Source organism: Drosophila arizonae, chromosome 2, assembly GCF_054131065.1.
Source record: "Drosophila arizonae isolate 15081-1271.41 chromosome 2, UAZ_ARI_1.0, whole genome shotgun sequence".
Taxonomy (NCBI): Eukaryota; Metazoa; Arthropoda; class Insecta; order Diptera; family Drosophilidae; genus Drosophila; species Drosophila arizonae.
In genome coordinates, this window is record NC_142922.1 from 33,539,242 (window position 1) to 33,546,076 (window position 6,835).

Sequence of the window (6,835 nt, forward strand, 5' to 3'; positions counted from 1 at the left end):
TTTTGATTTGAAAATTTTTTTTTTTTTTTTTTTTTTTTTTTATACCCTGAACCCATTGAAAATGGGAAATCAGGGTATAATGGTTTTGTGAAAAAGTATGTAACGGGCAGAAGGAGGCGTGGCAGACCCCACAAAGTATATATATTCTTGATCAGCGCGACGAGCTGAGTCGATATAGCCCTGTCCGTCTGTCCGTCCGTCCGTCCGTCCGTCCGTCCGTCCGTCCGTCCGTATGAGTGCGTCGATCTCAGAAGTTATAAGAGCTAGAGAGCTGAAATTTGGCATGCATACTCGTGAGTACCATACGCAGTACGAGTTTGCTTTATTTTTTCGATAATTCGTCCGATAACTTTTTTATCGAGAATAATCGAAAAATTGATTTTGTTTTTTTAGCCTAATTTGAACATTTTTAGAGATGGAGTCTTCAAATTGCGTTGTATATAAAGGTAATCGATACAAAGATTTTGTAATTTACAGATTTTGGATACCACGCCCCCTTCTCCCCCAATTTGTAAAAAACGCATTTCAAGTACTAGAGACTTGGGCTTTGGAATGTGCACACATATTTACCATATGATTACGCTCTAAAAGTTTCATGAAGATCGTACGTCTACAAAAGTTATTCAACAAATAAATTCTCATAATATTGCCCACACTGCAGCGCAGCCCAAGCGCAGTCGCTGCTTACTGCGCAGTTAGCAGAGCGCAGGCTTATGTGTGCGTGTGGATGCATGTGTATGTATGTGTGCATAAAAGAAGTGCAGAATGAATAGAATATCAGCTTGGAGGGTTTAGGGTATCTCCTAGTCGAGCAGTCTCGACTGGAGCTTTCTTACTTGTTTTTTTTTTTTTTTTTGAATAGTCAGGTCTGCTCGAGGTCAGGAGACCGTAGACTGACTGACTACATTTGTTTATTTACTTCTACACTATTGTCAAAACTGTCACTGTTACCAAGCCTACTGGGTATAAAAAAAATTTGAACATTTGGGGAAAAAACCGCGTTTTTCAAGTATTCGGCAAATTTTTTCAGTATTTTTAAGACCCTATACTAAACTCGTTGCGGAGACAAATCCAACAAATCAAAAACCATGAAAATTGGTTCAGCCCAAATCAAGTTATGAGCAGTCTTCACTTTTACACAACTTTCTTTTATATATATAGATAATAAAAATTAATGAAAAAACAAGTAAGAAAACTCTAGTCGAGAGTGCTCGACTAGATACTACCCTGAACCCAACAAATAAAAATGCCCATTTAGTATGGCTGAAATTTCAATTTCGATGTATTTAAAAATATAAATAAAATACCAAACTCATTTAATAAAATATAAAAATATTTTGAAACAATTAAAAAAGTTAACATCAGTTGCACCGATCGGGATTCGAACCACAACTTCTCGATCGAGCGTCATGCAGCTAACACACTAGGCCACCTCACTCCTGTTAGTTGCACTGGCAAAACTCAAATAGATTCACTGCTGCAGCGCCATCTACCAAAACTAAACGAAACTAACTGCTGATGTGATTCTAAGAATCTGCTAGAATAACCAAACTATTAAAAACGCACATAAAGTATAGTTAAAATTTCAATTTCGGTGTATTTAAAAATATAAATTAATTAGAAAACTCATTTATGAAAATATAAAAATATTTTGAAACAATTAAAAAAAAATTAACATCAGTTGCATCGATCGGGATTCGAACCGCGACTTCTCGATCGAGCGTCATGCAGCTAACACACTAAGCCACCCCACTCCTGCTAGTGGCGCTGGCAAAACTCAAATAGATTCACTGCTGCAGCGCCATCTACCAAAACTAAACGAAACTAGCTGCTGATGTGATTCAACGAATGTTTCTGTTGTAGCTGCTGCATGTGCTTTGTTAATTGGCCAAACATATTATTATTTTGTTACGTCGATTGACTTAACGGAATTTAATGAAACTTTCAGCATATGATCTACATATTCTATTGAATATTTGCCAAATTTAAAACAAGTAAAAAAGCTCTAGTCGAGACTACTCGACTACGAGATCCCCTGAACCCTTCGAGCAATAGCTGTTTCAATCATTTTTTGCGTCTCTCTGCTTACACAAGATAATTGCTTAGTAACTTTTTTTGTGGGCATACGATCTTCATGAAAGAAGATCATAATTATAACCATAATATGCGTGCACTTGCCAAAGCACAAGTCTCTAGTATTTGAAATACGCCTTTTACAATTGTGAGGGTGAGGGGTGAATTAGGGTGGAGGGTAAATTTCAACAAAAACCGAAATTGTATAAAATGAAAGCATATCAATATACATTCAAAATTTGGAGACTGTAGCTCTAAAGATGTAGAAGATATAATTTTATAACTGATTTTCGATAAGGTTTTTTATCGATAACAAAGATTGGGATGAGTTATCGATTTCTAGTGATAAACTCGATATCCGGACATTAACAAAAAAATTTTATTTTCTCTAGCTCTAATATCTCCTGAAATCGACGCGTTCATACATACGGACAGACGGACAGATGGGCGGACAGACAGACAGACGGATAGGGCCAAATTGACTCGTCGCCCTGATCAATAATATACAGTAGAATCCGGTTATAACGACATCGCTTAAAGCGTCCAACCGGTCATGTCGACGAAAATTCGATGTCTTGGTTGGTCCCCATGCAAACATATGAAAGAGCCTCCGCTTAGTATGTCTCCGCTTTTAGCGACAATCCGCTTATGCCGACGATTTTTTTTCATATTTTTGAGTCAATCACCGGTTATTACGACGTTATAAAAAAAATCAGTACCCTTGCTTGTGTGCATAGCAACGCCACAAATGCTGCTAAGACAGCAAAGACAGACAAAGTACAATGCCGATGTCACAAAAATTCGAAACCATGTTATTGACATAAGTTTATAAAAAATGGTTGCTTTGATAAAAAATTTAAATTGTTTTATAGTAAAAGCTATTACGAAAATGGCAACCTTAAAAAAAAATGAAAAAAAAAAATATATATATTTTTTACTCTTTTTGGTTAAAGCGTCCTCCGGGTATAGCGACGTAAAATCGACGGTCCCTTGAGTGTCGCTATAACCGGATTCTACTGTATATACTTTATGTGGTCTGCTACGCCTCCTTCTGCCTATTACATACATTTCAACAAAACCATTGTACCCTGATTTCCCATCGAAAATCATCAAGGTATTACAAGTAAGAACGTTGCAGTCGGGCGTAACCGACTGCGGAATACTCATTCACATCCCATCAGCAATTTAGTTGATCGGAAAATGCATTTTTCGATTTGCCACGCCCCTAGTGGGCGGACATATATCCAACAAAGCTTTTTGCTCTTGGGTGATCAGCCCGAGTATATATACAAAATTTGAGGTCTCTGGCATCAATACTGTCCAAAATATAGCAGAATCTAAAAAATCACGATATCTTCAGGTCCGATTTGACACGCCTCTAATGGGCGTAGACTTATAATTTTGTCTCTTGACTTTATAGAATCATAGCATTAGCTGACGTGCATAATTTTAACGCTCTAGCTGTAAAACTTTTGGAGATACAGTTTTATCCGATTTGCCACGCCCTCAATGGGCGTAGATATATCCACCATAACTCGTAATCTGGGGTGGTCGATACGGATTTATAATCCAAATTTCAGGTTTCTAGCTCTTCAATTACTATGATTTCTGGCATATCGGAAAATGCATTTTCTGATTTGCCACGCCCTTAGTGGGCGGATCGGGAAAATTTTAACACTTTATAAATCGGAGATATACACGAGTATATGTTCCAAATTTCTCTGGCTTCAATAGCGCCGAAATAGATTGCGTCCATACGGACAGACGGACGGACATTGCACAAAACCAATATACTAATTCACTTTCGTGAATGAGTATAAAAACCGTGCAATGTTGACATTTTTGGAGCGTAAGTATAAAAATTTTGCAGTTAGGTTACCAGTAGCTCGTTCTAAGAATTGATAAGAAATGAGGTGTCATACGGCGTGGCAAATAGAGAAAAACTGCACTTTCTACAGTATTAAAGCTAAACTTAGCTACTAAATTGTTGATGGGATGTGAATGAGTGTTCTGCAATTGGTAACGCCCGACTGCAACGTTCTTACGTGTTTCGTTTGGTAGTGTCAAGGTTTACTCGTTACGCCTACTAAGGTCGAGGAAAATTGGAAAATGGTATTTCTCTGGTATGTATGCATAGTCGCGTTGACTGATCGACTACGAAATCCACTGCACTCCTCCAAGAACGGATATTTCAATAATGATATTTCAATAATTATTTGTTTCTTTTCTTCATATACAAGAAACAAAATATGCACACACGTACGCGCACACTTACAAAAACCGAAATTGTATAAAATGCATACATTTAAAATTTGGAGACTCTAGCGTTAAAGGTTTAGGAGATATAATTTTATAACTGGTTCTCGGTACGGGTTTTTATCGATAAAAATACCGGGATGAGTTATCGATTTTTGGTGATAAGCTCGATATCCGCGCTGTATATACGGACATTTAAAAACACAATTTGAAGTCTCTAGCTCTTATATCTTCTGAAATCGACGCGTTCATACATACGGACAGACAGACGGACAGGGCCAAATCGACTCAGCTCGTCACCTTGATCAAGAATATATATGCTTTATGTGGTCTTCACATTTTCAATGGGTTCAGGATATAATTAGTAGGGCGTTAGCGACTACAAAATACTTATTCACGGTCCAAATGGTGCCAAGTTTGAAAAGATTTTATACTTGGCATTTTAACATTTTTATTCGCATTAACAGCAAGCAAAAATAAATAAAACAAATTAAGAAAGCTTTATTCAAGATTGCTCGACTACGAGACCCCCTGAACCCTTTTTTTAAATCAATAAATCGTCGCGTTTTTCTGCTTACACAAGAAACAGCACATGCATAAGGGTATGGGGTGAGTTATAACCAAAAAGAAATTTAAACTCTCTAGCTTTAATATCTTCTGTGATCGACGGACTTGCACATACGGACAGACGGACGGACGGACTCTAAAACGACTCAGTACGTCATCCTGATCAATAATATATATACTTTATGGGGTCTGACATTCCACCTTCCGCCTGTTACGTAAATTTTAACAAAAACAGTATACCCTGATTTTCAATTGAAATGGGCTCAGGGTATAAATACTTATGTAGTTAATATATTTAACCGTATTGGGTGCGTGGAAAATCGGGTAAAACTACTGCACAACGGTACTCCACAGCTTTGGAGATCGAGCCTTGTTAGATGCTGTTAGACTCATTTCCTTATATTGTGCATTTGAACAAATTTTGTACACTTGTGGCCGAGACCCATGATAATAACATGATAACAATCGTTGATAGTGCAGTAAATAGCGAAAATTGTTTATCACTAAAAAATATAAAGCAAAATTAATTTCACGCTTCTTTGGACATGTGGCATATTGTGAATATCTAAGAATAGTTAAATTTCTTAGCAGTGCTTAACAGATATACATAAGTTCCCGCGTACTGGGGGAAATTCTATCTCCTACACTTAAAGAGCAATTTAACTACTTGCCTTCCAATTGATTTACCAATGGTTTAATTCACATATGCGACTTATGCTACTTATGTCTAACATTATTTAGGAGATGTAGATCATCCTAAACAGAGCTAAGCTGGGACCACTAAGTAGTAAATACATATACCATAAATATGTATTTTATAATGATTAACACACATTTTTTGGATCTTTAACAAGCATTATTAAATGTCCCACACATAAAAACGACGATTATAATTTGAAGAAACAGCTGCCGTATGGCCGAAGTTTAAGAGACGATTTTTGAGCCTATGATTATTATTCTGAAGAAGCTTTCAGATTTTCAGCGCTAATCTGTATTTTTGGCTAAAGGATTTGCATTTAATTATTAACTGATAACTATAAGAACCGCTTTAAGTGTATGTCTCACTAGCAGGTTTGATGTTGATTAGGAATGAAAAAAGTACGGATGCAAAGGAAACGCAAACGTTCCATGAATAATATCTCCACAATAATTGACTTTTATAGCTGAACCCAACACCTTAGCGAAGCAATGAGTTACTTGCTCGGTTGAACCCAAGCAGCCGTCAACGATAACCAGCCTTATTCACCAAATTGCTTTAACCGAAAGACATTCCGTCGCCACTCAGAAAAACAGGCCGTTGTTTCTTTGGATACGCTTCTCACATGTGTATACTCTTTCCTGTTCTCAATAACAAGAATCTATCAGAAACTTAATGTGTTCACATTTTTAATTGTTTTTTATTTATTTTTTTTATTTTTACGCACACACGCATAAAGTTCTGGAGTGATATCTGCAACGGTAAGTTAATATACATTATCTGCAACTTTTGCGAAATTATTTATATTAATAATAATTAAAAGACTTAATATCAGCTAATGTTTTGCATAGAAGAGAATCAAACATTCGGCCATTGAGATTCAGATGTTCTTCATTTCTTTCTTTATTTCACTTTGTTTTCAGCTTTGCTTATACACCGCCCAATTTGTTGATGGTGGAAAAGGGAAGACTTCGCGTGGCCGTTCATCTGCTTTTTCTTTTCAAGACAGCCGAAATATGTTATTACCTCCTCGATCCAATTATGTATGTTCATCCACACCATCGCACCGCAAAGAATATATTCAACGCTTTAAACTAACCGTACCATAAACAAACTATCGTATAAGTCATAATTAATTTCCCTGTTCGTTATAAATCAATATTATATTATGTAAAAAGCTGTCAGTGGAAATTGTATATCCAATAAAGTTCTGGCTTCAACACATGCAATATTTGTTTATTT